The 17,064-nt window shown below is 44.4% G+C and overlaps 1 protein-coding gene across 1 annotated transcript in view; it reads left to right on the top strand.

Annotated features, from left to right (window-relative positions):
- The window catches only part of NCOA2 (nuclear receptor coactivator 2), a 470,775-nt gene that overhangs the window by 144,302 nt on the left and 309,409 nt on the right, over nucleotides 1-17,064 (top strand).

Genomic DNA, 17,064 nt, shown 5'->3' with positions numbered 1-17,064 from the left:
ACTTTGTATTGTTGACAAATGATGTGAAAATACAGAGTTTAAAATTGCTGTTTCTACCAGGTAGAATAATTTTTAAAGCTGTTTTAGTGATATTTAATTTAGATTTCATGATATTCATATGTACAGATGGGTAGCTTTCAAATAAATTAAAAAGGTGTGCAGTAAGAAACCAAAAACAAAACCCTTTTGTCCTTTACCTGTTAAGGTGCAGTTTTTCCCAGTAGAAACAGCTTTTGACGTGTTTCAGATGTAAGAAGAAAAAAAAAACGACAATGTGGATCAGCAGCTCCTAGGTGTGCTTGGTTTTGAGTGTATGGGAATGACGGCTGTGTTGGGGTGTGGAAACAGAGATTAACCAGTGGGCTTCCTTGCTTACAGTGTAGTTGATTGGGTCACTTCCACTCGTGTGTAGTAATCGTCCTGTTGCATGGCCAGAGTCGGAGAGGGGGTGCGGTGGAACGGTGAGCGAGCGGCTGCGGGAGGGTGGGTGAGGGGGACTGTGGGCGGGGGGACGGGGTGCAGCGGCGATTTTGTTTGGTTTTGCGTGTATGGGAATGACGGCTGCGTTGGGGAGTGGAAACAGAGATTAACCAATGGGCTTCCTTGATTCGTTGAGTGTCTGTGCTCCGCCCTAACGTCATCACGTTTGACGTGAGGGCGGGGCAGACACTCATGGGATCTACACAACTACAAATTTAGAAAGTTGAAATGTTGGAGGCTTCATTAGAATGTTGGGGTTGTGAATTATGTCTGGATGGGGCGTGGCTGAGTGTGGGTCTATGAGTGAGAGTGAGTGGTGCTGACAGCCTAGCCTACCAACAGTACAGGGCTTCAGTGTTTCCCTGCCACAGAGTGAGCTTCAGAACGTTGGAGGTGAGAATTATTTATATGATATCCTGGTTGTGTCACCAGACGAGTGAAGGACTTCAGATTCAAACTGCATATTTTATGATTAGTCACATTTGCCTAGATATAGTTGAGCTTGCAAATCTGTGTGTCGTTTTGCTCATTCAACTTTGCTCAAGTCTGTGTGGAATTTAATTGCTGCTGTACTGGTAAAATGACTGATTTAAGAGAGTAAGATTTTTCTCAGTATAGTAGGGAGTAGGTCAGCATTTGAGAGCACATAAGAAACACACTGTTACAAATACATGGGCAGTGCAAATGGAAGAAAATGTTGAGCACAATTCTGTTTAGTTCTTTGTAGGGTTGACTGCTATCTGGATTCTCAATGCATTAGAATAAGTGTATATTTTTATATATTTTTATTTTTTTAACAGATCATGCTGAGTAGTAAACAAAGTACAGTCAAGAAAAGAGGCAAAATTTACACGAGGCAAAAAGAAAAAAAGACGAGTTAGAAGGAGAAAAACTAAACTATGCATTCTACAGTATTCCCTCTGTGGTGGGGGTGGGGTTATCTAACCCATCAAAAAGAGAAGAAAATTCTAAAAACTCATTGAAAATGCCATCCCAAAGTGGAAAAGGCAAACACTGAATTGAACTAAAATTCCAGGAAATTTAAGGTTGTGCCCCACTAGCTGATAATTGTGGCCTCAATGCAGAAAGCTTTGCAGTTCTGTGCTATGCTCCAGTGCATATTTTAATGCACATAGTAAAAAATATTTTTATTCCGAATGCACTAACCTAATGGCATGCATTTACTGTTGCATTAAGTGTACATTGTCAGAAAAAAAAAAGTTAGATGTAGGCGTTTTTCTGCATTGAGAGTAAAATATCTCCCTTGTCAGATTATGAGCATGGAATGGCTACTGTACTGATAGGAAAATGGATACAAAAATGACTGGAATTCTCTGACCTTCCCCAACCCCCATACCCACTGTACAGTAGTTCCCCAGTAGCCTAGTGGGTCCCAGAACTCTGGACACTCCTGACCCCCTTCTCATGACCCACAAAAAATCCCTGGTGGCCCAGTAGCCCATGACCAGACTCCTTTTTCTCTCCATCGTCACCCCAAAGATTTCAGTGGTGGCACCATCAAGTGGACCTTGCAGTACCTTACTGGAATCCTTCCGTAACCCTCCCTCCAAAAGCATGTATTTACAGGTAGATGAGGTGTGATGACCTTAACTTGTGTAATTGAATATTTTCTGTATTGGCTTGGTGTAGATGCAACCAGAAAAGAAGGGGATGGATCAATGGTTCCAATGAAGGGTATTTATTAAAAAATCAGTAAAATGACAATGACTCGACACAGTCTGCATTTTGGCGCTACAGTGTACCTGCATCAGGAGTAAAAAAATATTTTGTAAAACACCACAAACATAAAAACAAATGTATTTTGATAGTAATATGTAATAATATATAATATACAATAAGGGGGTTGTTTACTAAACTTAGCTCGAGTTGTCTGCTACAGGGCCCATAGGAATAAAATGGGCCCTGCTGCAGATAGCTCGAGCTAAGCTTTAGTAAACGGGGGGGGGGGGGGGGGGGGGGGGGGGGGGGGGGGGGGGGGGGGGGGGGGGAATGCGTAAAAAAATAGATAAATAAGACTGTTACAAGACCATCAGAGTAAAACACACATTAACAATACAGAAATATCCTATATAATAATTCTCACCGCCAACGTTCTATTCTTGCTGCCTGTGTACGTGGCTTTCTTCGGAGTTGGTCTGCTAGGCTCCGTAGATCAGGCTGATGTCACACGCAGCATGGACAAACCAGTTAAGAACTGTTTTTTCTTTATTAGTTGATATTCAGTGGCTAGTCTTTTCTAAATTATTTCAGAAATATGTTTCCTCTTACTGTATATTGGATATTTGTCCTTATTTAATGGAAATAGCTCCAATAACATTTAGTGCTAAAGAATATTTATGGATTGAGTGTGAACTGTTTCAAGGAATCATAATTACGCTTATACCGAAAGATTTGAATCAATCCAAATGGTTTCTAACTATAGTCCGGTAGCCTTTATTCCGTGTTTTTTTTTAAATAAAATTAATGGAACGAATAGTGACCATACAGCTTAATTGGTATCTGGATTTGTATAATATTATGCTTGCATCTCAATCGAAATTTCATGCTGCTTTTAGCACGGAAATTATATTATGCTCTTTGTTAGACCATGTTTGGACATTGAGTGAAGGAAAAAGTGCTTTGTTATTTCATTTTGACTTGTCAGCGTTTGATTTAGTAGACCATTCCCTTTTATTACAGAATCAGGTATTACAGGTAATGTTTTAAAATGGTTAGAGACTGAAAGGTGCAGCTCGCAGGGTAAAAAACTTGCATCAGGTGTGGATTCTGTTTAAAAACACCATCCTGGAGGTACAGGACAAATATATTCCGCTTATTAGAAAAAGGGGAAAAAAGACCAAACGTCAGCCGGCGTGGCTAAACAGTAAGGTAAAGGAAGTCATTAGAACAAAAAAACAATCCTTCAGGAAGTGGAGAAGAGAACCGACTGAAAGTAACAAGATAAAACATAAGGAATGCCAAGCCAAATGCAAAGCGGAGATAAGGAGGGCAAAAAAGGACTTTGAAAAAAAAGTTAGCGTTAGAAGTGAAAATACATAGTAAAAAATTTTTTAGATACATTAAAAGCAGGAAGCCGGCTAAAGAATCGGTTGGGCCGCTGGACGAAAATGGTGTTAAAGGGGCGATTAGGGAAGACCGAGCCCTTGCGGAGAAATTAAATGAATTCTTTGCTTCGGTCTTCACCGAGGAGGATTTGGGAGGGACACCGGTGCCAGAAAACATATTTGAAGTGGGCGAGTCGGAGAAACTAAACAAATTCTCTGTAAACTTGGAGGATGTAATGGGTCAGTTCTGCAAACTGAAGAGTAGTAAATCGCCAGGACCTGATGGTATTCATCCCAGAGTATTAATAGAACTTAGGGAGAGTGGAAAGATGGTGACCTGAAGCTCATACGCTCAACGGCCCAGCTGTCCTCTGAAGTTCTGTCTTTGTTTACTTGAAATTTCCTCTCTGCATTTGCAGTTACCTTAACTGAGAGAACTGAAAAATGAACTTGTAGAGCTACTGTTAGTAATATGCAATCTATCCCTAAAATCGAGTGTGGTACTGGAAGACTGGAGGGTAGCCAATGATACGCCGATTTTTAAAAAGGGTTCCAGAGGAGATCTGGGAAATTATAGACAGGTGAGTCTGACGTCGGTACCGGGCAAAATGGTAGAGGCTATTATCAGCAATAAAATTACAGAGCATGTACAAAAACATGGGCTGATGAGACAAAGTCAACACGGATTTAGTGAAGGGAAGTCTTGCCTTACCAATCTACTGCATTTTTTTGAGGGGGTGAACAAACATGTGGACAATGGGGAGCCGGTGGATATTGGTATCTGGATTTTCAAAAGGCGTTTGACAAAGTGCCTCATGAAAGACTCCTGAGGAAACTGGCGAGTCATGAGATCGGAGGTAGGGTATTACTATGGATTAAGAGCTGGTTGAAAGATAGGAAGCAAAGAGTAGGGTTGAATGGTCAGTATTCTCAGTGGAGAAGGGTAGTTAGTGGGGTCCCGCAGGGGTCTGTGTTGGGACTGCTGCTTTTTAACATATTTATAAATGACCTAGAGATGGGAGTAACTAGTGAGGTAATTAAATTCGCAGATGACACAAAATTATTCAGGGTCGTCAAGTCGCAGGAGGAGTGTGAAAGATTACAGGAGGACCTCGCGAGACTGGGGGATTGGGCGTCCAAGTGGCAGATGAAGTTCAATGGTTTTTTTTTTTGTTGTTGTTACATTTGTACCCCACGCTTTCCCACTCATGGCAGGCTCAATGCAGCTTACATATTGTGCAAAGTGATGCATGTGGGTAAGAGGAACCCGAATTACTATGTCATGCAAGGTTCCGCATTAGGAGTTATGGACCTAGAAAGGGATCTGGGAGTCATCGTTGATAAGATGTTAAAAACATCTGCCCAATGTGCTGCCGCGGCTAAGAAAGCACACTGAATGTTGAGTATTAGGAAAGCGATGGAAAACAAACACGAGGATGTTATAATGCCATTGTATCGCTCCATGGTGCGACCGCACTTCGAGTATTGTGTCCAATTCTGGTCGCCACATCTCAAAAAAGATATAAAGGAATTAGAAAAGGTGCAGAGAAGGGCAACAAAAATGATAAAGGGAATGGAACAACTTCCCTATGAGGAAAGGCTGAGAAGGTTAGGGCTCTTCAGCTTGGAGAAAAGGTGGCTGAGGGGTGATATGATAGAAGTCTACAAGATAATGAGCGGAGTAGAGCGGACAGGAGTGAAGCATTTGTTTACACTTTCAAACAACAACAACAAAACCAGGGGACACAAGATGAAGCTAGAATATGGTAGATTTAAAACAAATAGGAGAAAGTTTTTCTTTACTCAGCGTGTAGTTAGACTCTGGAACTCGTTGCCGGAGAATGTAGTGACAGCAGCTGGCCTTACGGAATTTAAAGGGTGTTTGGACAGATTCCTGAGGGAAAAGTCCATTGAACATTAATTTTTTTTTTTTTTTTGGGGGGGGGGGGGGGGGGTTTGCCGGGTTCTTGAAGCCTGGATTGGCCACTGTCGGAGACAGGGTGCTGGGCTTGATGGACCTTGGTCTTTTCCCAGTATGGCGGTGCTTATGTACTTATGTACCTTTTATAGTTCAACATTTTTATTGATGACACTTTGAAAAATAAAAGCATATTCCACATTCTGAATATACAAAGTTCCAAAGTAGAAGTACACTCAGCAGAGTCAAATTGCTACTATCTGCCATCAAACTTTTAACATTTTTATCCCTCTCCCACCTTTGTATGTCATGCTTTTATTACTTAATTGCTTAATGAGTTTCTGCTACAATTACATGTTCGCATCAAGGTACATTAACAATCTGGGAAAATATCCTCTTCGTCGTGAGTATTTACATGACAAAACCTCAGATGTCTTTCTTCAATATCTTCCCTCCCAACGACTTACAATTAATGTTGTACCACCTTCCACCCATCCTTTAACATCAGAGTCCCCCCCCCCCCCTTATGTACCTTTTAATTTGAGTAATCTGTGTGGAGTTCCACAGGGTTTCCCCCTTTTCTCCGGTATTGTTCAATGTTTTCTTGCAGACTTTTTTAAAGCTCTTTACTAGAAAAGAAATAGTTTTCTTCATTACATATACATGGATAATATTTCAGTGTTAATTCCTATGCAATCCACTCTTGATATTCTCTCAAAGTTCAACTTTGTATAGTCTTCTTAGAAAAATGGATGTATGATCTAAAGTTAAAACATAATATAGAGAAGACCAGTGCTTTTTTTTGTAGGAAAAAAAGGTACTGATACTCATACATTTCCAACCTTAAGGGCGTGGTTACTAGATATGGCCCCGCCCCTGCATAGCCACACACCCCACAGTAGCCACAACACACCCATTTTACCAGCCATGGTGCATATAAAAAGGCATTGTTGAAAATAGTGCACAACTCCCTAGGTCCAACAAAAGAACCCCTAAGAGTGACCATAAATTAATAAAATACATAGCCATAAATCCAGTTGAAACCCTCCCCCCCCCCCCCCCCCCCCCCCCCCCCAAAAAAAAAACAAAAAACTGACTGGCATGCAGGACAACACCTGAAAAACAAAAATATTTCCCTTTGTACTATTATAAAGACAGCAGAAGTAAATTTCAGAAACTGACATATTCCATTCACTACATTACAAATTAACCATAAAACAAACAATTAACACAGCTACCACACTACTTCATCATAAAATAAAAATAACATTATTTTTTCTACTTTTGTTGTCTGGGCATTTTTTCCCCCATTCACTTTGGTCCCAGTGCCTCTCTTTTGCTTTCCTCTGTTTTTTCCTGTCTTTGCAGGGTCTCTCTTCTCTGTGTCCACCATCTATCTTCTCTCTGCATATTTGTCCTGTCCAGCATTTCCCTTCTGTGTTTTCAATGTCACCATTCCACCTCTTTTCCAGTATTACCCTTCTGTGTTCCCATCGCCCCCCCTCCTTCTAGCATTGTCTGCCTATCTCCCCTATGTCCTTCTCTCACCTCTTTTCCAGCATCTTCAGCTGTGTCCCTATCTTCCCCCCCATGTTCACCATCTGCCCTCCCATGGCCCTTATCTCCCTCCCCTTTTTCATCATTGCTTCTCTGTGTCCCTATCTCTACCCCTCCTTTTTTCTCATTGCTGCTGTGCCTCTATCTCACCTTCCCTTTTTCAGCATTGCCCTCCTCTGTGTGCCTAGCTACCCTGTTTCAGCACTGCTCCATGTCCCAATTGCCCCTTCCCTTTTTCAGCATTTCCCTCTGTGTGCCAATCTACCTCTCTTTCAGCATTGACCCCTCCCTAGTTTCAGCTCCATCCCTTTTCTCCCACCAGTCCCGAGCTTCAGTCCCCAGTTTCATTACTGGCCCCATTATCCCACCTACCCTCCTTTTTAGCCCCCTCCCCCCCCCCCCCCCCCCCATTCCAGTCCTCTTCTTCCATGCGCTTTGCATTATGGTCCCCCTATTCAGCCCAGCCCCATTCTCTCATCTGCCCCCCTTTTCAGTCCCAGACCAATTCTCCCGCTTACCCCTGCCCCAGGAATGGCCCCATTCTCCCTCCTGCCCCATTGTCAGACCCCAGTTCCAGCTTCATCCCCCTTCTTCCATCAGAGCCCCCCCTTTTCAGTCCTCTGATCCAGTCCCCACCTTGCCTATCCTTAGCTCCCTTGACAGCCCCCTTCTCTCTGTCACCCGACCCCCCCTGCATTTTTAAAATCAGTGAATCGGCAGCACCAGCTTTGCGTCTGTGAAACAAGCAGATCGCCTTGGGCCTTCCCTCACTGTGTCCCGCTTTCCTCTGATATAACTTCCTATTTCTATGAGAGTGGGACACAGAAGGCCTGAGGCGATCTGCTTGTTTCACAGACACGAGGTGCTGCATGCTGATGCTGCACTGCCGACTCAGAGATTTTAAAAATGCAGGGGACCGGATGGCAGAGAGAAGAGGGCGAGAGAGCTGAGGGTAGGCAGGTGGAGACTGGGGACTGCGGAGGAGAGGTAACAGCAGCGCCGGCGGCATGAATAAAAAGTCGGGAGCAGCGGGAGCGGAGCACCCTCCTTTGTATTTACACCTGGGGCAGACCGCCCCCACCGCCCTGCCCTTGGTATGCCACTGGGGTAAGGACTGATATTGCTTGCTTTGGCTGCCGCTGCTGTTTGTTGAGAGAAGCAGCAGCGGGAGCTGCTGTAGATTTGATGAGTGGCAAGGGAATAAAAAAAGGTGCCGGTACGCCATACCGGTATGTACCGGCACAAAAATAGCTCTGTAGAACACTAAATTCTTGTGTTTCAACTGTAGATCAGAACAAATCCCAATGATTACTATTAATAAGATTGACTTTTTACTTTCTCCATTCATTAAGATCTTAGGGGTTCGAATTGATAGATCTCAATGGAACCAGAAGTTAATACTGTGGTTAAGAAATTATTATTATTATTTTTTTTAATGAAGAAGCTTAGTACTATTCATACATTTTTTGAACTTGATCAGTATGAGCGGTTGGTACACTCACTGATACTGTAATTTGATTTACTTAATTTGTTCAAAGGGGTCCCTAAGGAAGCTTCCAGCCATATAAAATACAGCAATCAGATTGATTTTTGGTTTATCTAAGTCTGAAGGTGTTTCTTCTTCTTATATTAAGCTCCACTGGTTGCCCATTGAGGCAAGAGTTTCTTTTAAGTTACCTTGCTTTCTTTTTAAAATATTACAAGTGCAGATTCCAGGTTGCATGCTAGTTCATCTTTGTTTTGAGTTAGGAGAAGTGATACTGATGACTTTTTAACCTTTTTTCATTTAAGATTAAGATGATTAGTGCTTTTTGATAAATCTTTGGCTGCTAAAGCAGGGCGATTATGAAAGATATTGCTGGAAAGTTTTCTTTTTCACAGTCCTATCTTTTGTTTAGGACAGTGGTTCCCAAACCTGGTCCTAGAGGCACCTCAGCTGGTCAAGTATTCAGGATATCCACAATGAATATCCATGAGAGGGATTTGCATGCACTGCCTCCACTGCTTGCAAATCTCTTTCATTAATATTCATTGTGGATATCCTGAAAACCTGACTGACTTGGGTGCCTCCAGGACCAGATTTGGGAACCATTGGTTTATAAGAACATAAACCTTTTTTTATTTAAAAAAAACATGTAATATAGTTAGATTTTTCTGTCTACATTACTATAATTCCCAGAGGTTTGTTCTGGTTCTTTCTGATGTTTGTAACCCGCATAGAACTGAAAGGTGTTAGTGGGATATAAGTCCAGATGTGATGTAATGTAAGAGAAGTATTGGAATGAGGTTCTCATCCCAGGACTCTAGTAGGGAAATAAGAGAATACCCAGGATTGTACTGAGTTATTGTGCCTTGTGTGACTCGCTGACTGGCACCTTATCCACTTTGCCACCGCCAGTAAGAGGATATGGGGGGCTGGGAGTAATTTTTGCACCCTTCTATATTTGTCATCATGTGCAACTGTACCACTTGAATAGTCCTTGGAATGATTGATGAGAATACCACAGGTATGTTTCAAGTCCAAGGATTTTGGAATCCTATTTTTTTTGTAGTGAGGATATGTATTAATTTGAGTTTTCCTCATTTTTTTTCCTTTTTGGGTGCACATATTTTTGTGAGATTATGAATAAAGTTGTTTTATTTAAATTAGGGCTGCATTTTGATTACAATTTTAATATTTGCAGCCCTAAAATAATTAAAGAATAAAAAGTACTGAAAAGAGAAATACAAAATACAAATTGAAAAACTACAATTTAAAGAATATAAAACAGCATGCAGAATGGCTATAAACAGCCTTGCAGTTTTCTTAGCCTACTTCAGAAAAGCAAGCCTAATTTAAATGTATCTACAGTGCCACCTTTTCTCTCTGAAGGTTTGCACTATTTTCACTTCAACTTAGGCCCTAAGCATTGTTTTCGCTTAACAATCTTTTAGCATTATTGTAATGTACTAGTTTGTGGTTTTTCTGTTTTACTTCCTTGTTAAAGTTCCGGTCACTATTTTATTTCTTTTATGTAGGAGTGCTGCTATCCATATACTGGCTAGCTTTAACAAAGTTACAACTTACACAAGGAAGAGAGTGGATCTTAGGCTCCAAGGGGCTCACTGCTGGAAATAGCCTGCAGAGTCCAGTAGAAGAGGAGCCCATGACAGAGGGGAGAAAGGCTTCCTTTAACTCCATTCTGTAAGAAGTTCACTACATAGGGAAAGAAAAGCTACAATTAAAGGACAGCAAAGGAAAAGGTTTGAATTAGAATGAAATGAGATGGGAGAGAATCAAAATTTGCGACCAAATCTAGGTTATTATAATGTATAGTGATAAATGAGGTATATAAAAGATAAAGGCAAGACTTTGAAAGAGATTAATGTAAGCTAAAGTTTAATATATAATGAATGGGAAAACATTGGTAGAACTGAAGTAGAGAGGACTTAATATTTTATTATGTTTAGATTACCAAGAGGCTCATTTTCAAAGCACTTAGCCTCCCAAAGTTCCATAGAAACCTATGGAACTTAGCCTCCCAAAGTGCTTTGAAAATATGCCTAAAAGTAACATGATTGGAAGATTTGGAATAGTACTTAAAATGAGCAAATTGGTGATTAGTCAAAAATTGTATTGAGAGAAAAGGATTGGATGGCATTTTTTTTTTATAATTGTAAGATGCTTTAAGTGAGTGAATGGTAGTGATTGGTTGTGATCATGAGGGATGGTACAAATTTAATTCTTAGGAGCCTAGCATGCAATGGTATTGTGTAATCTAAAGGATAATTTAAGTGCTCTAATTCCATCATTCTCTTTCTGAGTCATTTAGATTGTTACCTTTGAGTTAATGCTAGAGGCAGACCAAAAACTGGATGGACTAGAAGAGATCTTGATGTCATATTGTCCTCAATATGGATAATGTATGAAAACACAACAATGAGAAGGAAGCCTCTAGAAAAATGTTGAGTCACAATATGACAAGTAGAGAAACAGGATCCAGTAAGGAGGAAACTGAAGGAGTGGTTAGATAAAGAGCCAAGAGGGGATGCAGAGGAATTAAAGGCATTTGGTGCTAAGGAGAAAATTAGGTTTAACTGCAGTTTACAAAATATTTCTCTGAGGGCTTTTCTAACAAAATACAGTGTGGAAATTAGATAGAAAGTGCGAGGAAAGTGTATGAGAAAAGAGAAAAGCAAATGTTTAGAAAGTCAAAGATTCAAGAAATTGAAATAATTTTGTTGTAGACACAAGAGATTATAGGTGGAAATTATTTTGTGTTTTTTGTAACATAATGAAGGATGATATCTTTCCCTGTTTCCCTGTTGCTTTATAACAAGGAGAAGTAAGAACACAGAGGTAATATAAGATGTGACTTTGGGGGGCAACTAGTGAGGAGGAGTAGAAGAGATTTAAACCTTAAACAAAAATAGGATTGAAGGAGATTTCAAGAAGACAGGTTGTTAGTAAACCATACAGTAGTTTTTGGTAGAGAATATCAAGTTAACTTTAAAGTGTCTCCAGAGCCCTGTTTGGGAAAGGAAGGGATAGTTTTGAAAGGTTATACCGAGTGTAAGCGTTGATGATAGAATATGAGTTTTAAACAGAGAAGAAATTGTGGTAAAGCATTAAAACAAACAGGTGGAATACTTGGAATGCTTAGAGGCCCTTTTATTAAGCTGTGTTAGGCACCTAATGCAGCTTAAAATATAAAATAACATGCTGTGGGATGCTTTGAGGCATCTTGTGGCAATTGTGAAATGTGTGCTAACCATGTACTAAAAAGTATTTTCCTTAGCACCTGCAGCAGATGAATCCAGAGACTTGTGGGTTGTGACCGTCTACTAGCAGGTGGAGATAGAGAGCACTGAATTCTGTCTTATAGGACAATAGGCTCTTTGGTTAGTCAGTATGTAGCTCCAGCAGGTGGTGGACGGTCTGTCACAAGCTCCTGGTTTCATCTGTGTTGTGGCTCCTGTTCTGGGTTTCCCAGTTCAGTTGAGCCTGGGGGTGATTAGGCTAAGTGGTGCTGGCTTTAGGGGGGGGGGGGGTGCCAGGTCCCCCCCACCTTCCAGCCAATTTCTCCTTTCTCCTAGAGTAAAAAAAAAAGAGAGAGAAGATTACAGCAGCTTTGCCTGCTTGTGGCTACTTGGATGTTGGATGGGTTTGACTCTGCTGCAATTAGTTGTACTCTGGGCTAGAGCGGTGAGTATTTTCCTTAGCACCTGCAGCAGATGACTCCAGGAACTGGTGGTTGTATCCTCCTACCAGCAGGTGGAGATAACACTGAAAATAGTGACATTGGATGCCCAGCTCCTAATCTCAGTATATCTCTATCTCCAGCAGGAGGTGGATGGATTCTTCCCAGCTCCTGGATTCTTGGGGTGCTCCTGGGCCTTTTGGCCAGTTGTGTGTGTGGGCGTCTGGCTGATGGTGCCGGCCTTGAGGACATACTTGTGTTGCAGGTCCCTGTCTTACCTCGATTCCCCCGTACTCTCTATTTCCTCTCTCTCTTTGCTACTCTAAAAAAAAAAAAATGAAGAAGAATATTTCTCTCCTCACAACTTTTGCAGCTGCCAGCCTCACATAAAAAGAGAGTGAAACACAAGATTTATTTTTTCAGGCTCTGTGCAGCCGGCTCCTTTGGTTTGTTTACTGTTGGTTATCTGGCTGTGGGGAGGACGGTAGAGCCTTTTGGGCTCCCTAGGAGAGTGCACACTGCTTGTCTGCTTTCCTTCCAGCGCCGGTGAGTACTTTGCACGCCCGTTTTTGTGGTCGGGTCAGCTGGACCGGCGAACACGATTTCAGTTGTGATGGCGGCAGAGGCGGTGAAAAGACTTTCCCACTGTGGCTCTCGCTGCTCCGCTGCGGGAGTCTGTGTGCTGCGCTTCTTGGAGGCAGCGGCAGAATCAGTTGACGCGAATGGAGAATCTTCCCGCGCTTTGGACCATGCGGTTCGTGAGTTTGTAGCGGTGGCAGACGAGCCTTTGGAACCCGCGCTTTTCTCTTCTGCCTCTCATCGCCTTCCCGGTTCGGTGGGCGTGGGGACCAACAGTGCTGGGGCGGCTTCTGGTCCTCTTTTTGGTGCAGTTTGACCTTCTGGGATGAAGATGGATTTCTCTCCTGATTTTATTCTTTTGCTGCACCAGGCCTTTTTGTTAAAGAAGGGAATGCCTGCGGGGCCTTCTCCCTTTCCTCTGGCCTATAAGGACCTCAGGGAGACCCTTCCTTCTCTGGGGTTTGTGCTCTTAACTTGGGCACAGAAGATTTAGCTGCTAAGTGCAGACGTGTCTACGTTTTGCCTGAGGGGGTGGGTCTGTTGGGCCTATTTCTTCCCCTCCAGTGGTCCTGGGGTCTGGAGATTCTGTTAGACCCTCTCAGCTTGAAGATTTGGAGGAGGGGGAGCCTCTGCTGGGAGAGCAGGATGATCTGACTGCGGTTCGGATCTTTAATCGTGAGGAGCTGTCTTCCCTCATCTCCCAGGCGTTAGTGGCGCTTAATATTTCGCACCTTGAGGACCTTTCTGTGGCGTCGGTTAACCCAAAGATGGCAAGCATGAGGAAACCTACTAGAGCCTTCCCTATGCATGAGTCTATTCAGGAACTGGTTTCAGCTCAGTGGTCTGACCCTGAGAGTTCCTTAAAAGTGGCAAGGGCCGTGACCTGTCTCTATCTGGTGGCTTTGGCTACCTTGGAGGTTTTTTCTTTGCCTAAGGTGGACACTTTGGTGACTGTGGTCACTAAGAAGACCACCCTCCTGGTTGAAAGAGGGGGGGGGGGGTTACCCTTAGAGACATGCAAAATAGGCATCTTGAAGCCTCTCTTAAGCATTCCTTTGAGGTGGCCGCGATGTCCTTGCAGGCTTCTGTTTGTACTTTTTATTCGGCCAGAGCTTGCCTTTCCTGGTTTCAGCAAAGCTTAGAGCAAGATCAGGAGTCAGCTTCGGGGGCCTTGACTTGTACTGCTATGGAGTCGGCTCTCGCTTATGTTGCGGATGCTCTCTATGATCTGGTCAGGGCTTCAGCTAAGCAGATGGCTTTGGCAGTTTCTACTTGGCGTTTGCTTTGGTTGCGCCATTGGGCTGCTGATGTGGCTTTTAAACAGCGTCTCACGAGGCTTCCCTTTCGTGGAAAGTTGCTTTTCAGAGATGATCTGGAAAAGATAGTTAAGGATTTGGTAGATTCTAAGTCTCAGCGGCTTCCTGAGGACAGGTCTAGGCCTGGTCCTAAGTCTGGTTCTGCTAGACCTCGCTTTCGTGAGGTTTGCCGTTATCGGCCTGGTCGTAATAATGCCTTTCAGTGTGCCAAATTCCAGCAGAAGTCTTCCTTTCGGAACGACAGGAGATCGGTGGAAGCTTCAAACAGAGCTCAGCCTTCCATTTGACCTGTACAATGCAGGTCCATGCCGTGACCGTTTTCGTAGGGGGTCGATTATCCCACTGTTTCTGGGTGTGGACCACCATAACGTCAGACCAGTGGATTCTGGATCTTATAAGAGACGGCTACAGGTTAGTTTGCCTTGCCCGTTGAAGGCAGATTTTTGTAGTCTTGCTGTGCCACCGCTTCAAGGAAGCAGGCCGTCCTGGCTACTCTACAAATGCTCTTAGATCTTGGGGCAGTGATCCTGGTTCCTCAGCCTGAAAGGTACACCGGTCATTATTCAATCTACTGTGTCGCTCCTCTCAAAGGGGGCGCTTTCAGGCCTATTCTAGACCTCAGGAAAGTGAACAAGTGTCTCCAGATTTGCCACTTCCGCATGGAGATGTGCGATCGGTGATCGCCTCTGTTCAGCCAGGGGAGTTTCTCACGGCCTTGGATCTGAAAGAGGCCTATTTGCACATTCCCATTTGGCCTCCTCACCAGCGGTATCTTCGCTTCGCCGTTTTGGGTCGTCACATTCAGTTCTGTGCTCTTCCATTTGGCCTGGCCACTGCGCCTCGTACCTTTTCCAAGGTAATGGTGGTGGCCTTCCTTCAGAAAAAGGGAAGGGGAAATGGGACTTGATATACCGCTTTTCTGAGGTTTTTGCAACTACATTCAAAGCGGTTTACGTATATTCAGGTACTTATTTTGTACCCGGGGCAATGGAGGGTTAAGTGACTTGCCCAGAGTCACAAGGAGCTGCCGTGGGAATCGAACTCAGTTCCCCAGGATCAAAGTCCACTGCACTAACCACTAGGCTACTCCTCCAAGTTCATCCGTATCTCGACAATTGGCTGATTCGAGCAGACTCAGTTCAGGAAAGTTTGATGGCTACTTCTCGAGTCCTGGAGTTTCTACAGTCCCTCGGCTGGGTGATCAATATTCCCAAGAGCCGTTTAGTTCCATCTCGGATGTTGAAGTATCTGGGAGTGCTGTTCAATACCGTCCAGGGACTGGTTTTCTTACCAAAGAGCAGAAGACTCAAGCTTTGTTCACAGCCTGCTGCTTTCCCCTCGTCCTCGAGCTTGGGATTATGTCCAGGTCCTGGGATCAATGACGGCCACTCTGGAAGTGGTTCCGTGGGCAAGGGCTCACATGCGCCCCCTTCAACGTGCCTTGTTGAGTCGCTGGTGTTACATTCCTCACCTGGTTCCAGGCCTGCACGGCCGATTCGCCGGCGAGGTGCGAGGTGCGGTCCGGCTGAGATAGCCGGCTGTTTTGGATGTGGTTTCTCCAGGATGGGTCTGTTTCTGTTTCCTGTTTCTGACAGCCGTCATCTTGGTTAGATCAAGGACAGCAGCCATCTTGGCCAGCTCAGGAGGGGGCAGCCATCTTGGAGTAACGAGGTCAGGAAGGAAGCCCATATTTGGACGTAGGCACCTCTGCTGATGGGGGCAGCCATCTTGAATCAGCTGCACATGCTTGAGCCTAATTCCTCCACTACTTAAGGCCCTGCCTTCAGTCCTTTGTTGCTTCGGCCTCAGTTGTCTGAGGTCCATGCTGGAGTTCTGTTCACCGGCTTTCCTCAGTTCGTGTTTTCCTGTGTACCAGACCTCGGCTTGTTTTCCTGACCACGATTGTTTGCTGCCTGCCTAGACCTTGGACTAGTTTGACTATTCTTTGCTCTACGGATTACTTGGCTATTGGACTGTGTCTGCTTGCCTGGCAGCCTGGTCAGTGGCTGTGCAACACCGCCGGTTCCAGAAGTCCTGGTGGCCACCTGCAGCTGGGAGCTCAACTCTTGGTGAACGGTGGTCGCTTCCCAGGTGAAGCTAGGGGTTGTCTGGCTGCCTGACCGAGTGCGGCGTCACTCCATCTCTGCCGTGCTCAGTCGGGGCACAGGGGCTCACTACCACCTGGTCATAACAGCTGGTCTCCGGTGTCCCAAGACTATCTTTGTTGCCTGGTGTGGCTTGCGAGAGTGAGAGACAGCATGACGTGCTGGCTGTGTGCCGGCAACCTTTGGAAGGGGATGCATTTGGCGTCTCCTCCCTGGGTGATTGTGGTAACGGATGCCAGTCTCTCAGGCTGGGGAGCCCATTGTCTTCACCAGGTGGTTCAGGGACAGTGGTCTCAAGTGGAGGCAAAGTGGTCCATCAACTGCTTGGAATTGAGAGCAATCAGTCTGGCTCTCAGGAGGTTTCAAGATCTCCTGGAAGGTGAAGCGATTTGAGTCCTGTCGGACAACACTTCGGCGGTGGCTTATATCAACCACCAGGGGGGCACTCAGCGTTCACATTGCGGGTCAGAGCAACGTGCAAGCCGACTTTCTCAGCTGCCACCTCTTGGATCCAGCGGAGTGGGAACTGGCGACAGAGGCCTTCAACCTAATCTGTCACCGGTGGGGCACTCCGGTGGTGGCTCTGATGGCGACCAAACTAAACGTAAAAGTACAACAGTTCTTCAGCAGAAGAAGGGAGCCAGATTCGGCAGGACTAGGCGCTCTGTTGCAACCTTGGCCGATGGTCGGTCTTCTCTATATCATCCCTCCTTGGCCACTAATCGGTCGGCTGCTGCATCGGATCAGGCTTCATCGGGGTCTAGTGGTTCTGGTAGCTCCAGATTGGCCTCGTCGGCCGTGGTATGCGGATCTGGTTCATCTGCTCGTTGAGTCCCCGCTGCGGCTTCTGGTTTTTCCGGGGCT

Source organism: Microcaecilia unicolor, chromosome 1 (assembly GCF_901765095.1).
Source record: "Microcaecilia unicolor chromosome 1, aMicUni1.1, whole genome shotgun sequence".
Taxonomy (NCBI): Eukaryota; Metazoa; Chordata; class Amphibia; order Gymnophiona; family Siphonopidae; genus Microcaecilia; species Microcaecilia unicolor.
Note: the sequence above shows the minus strand (reverse complement) of the source record. Positions and strands in the feature narration are given on the sequence as shown.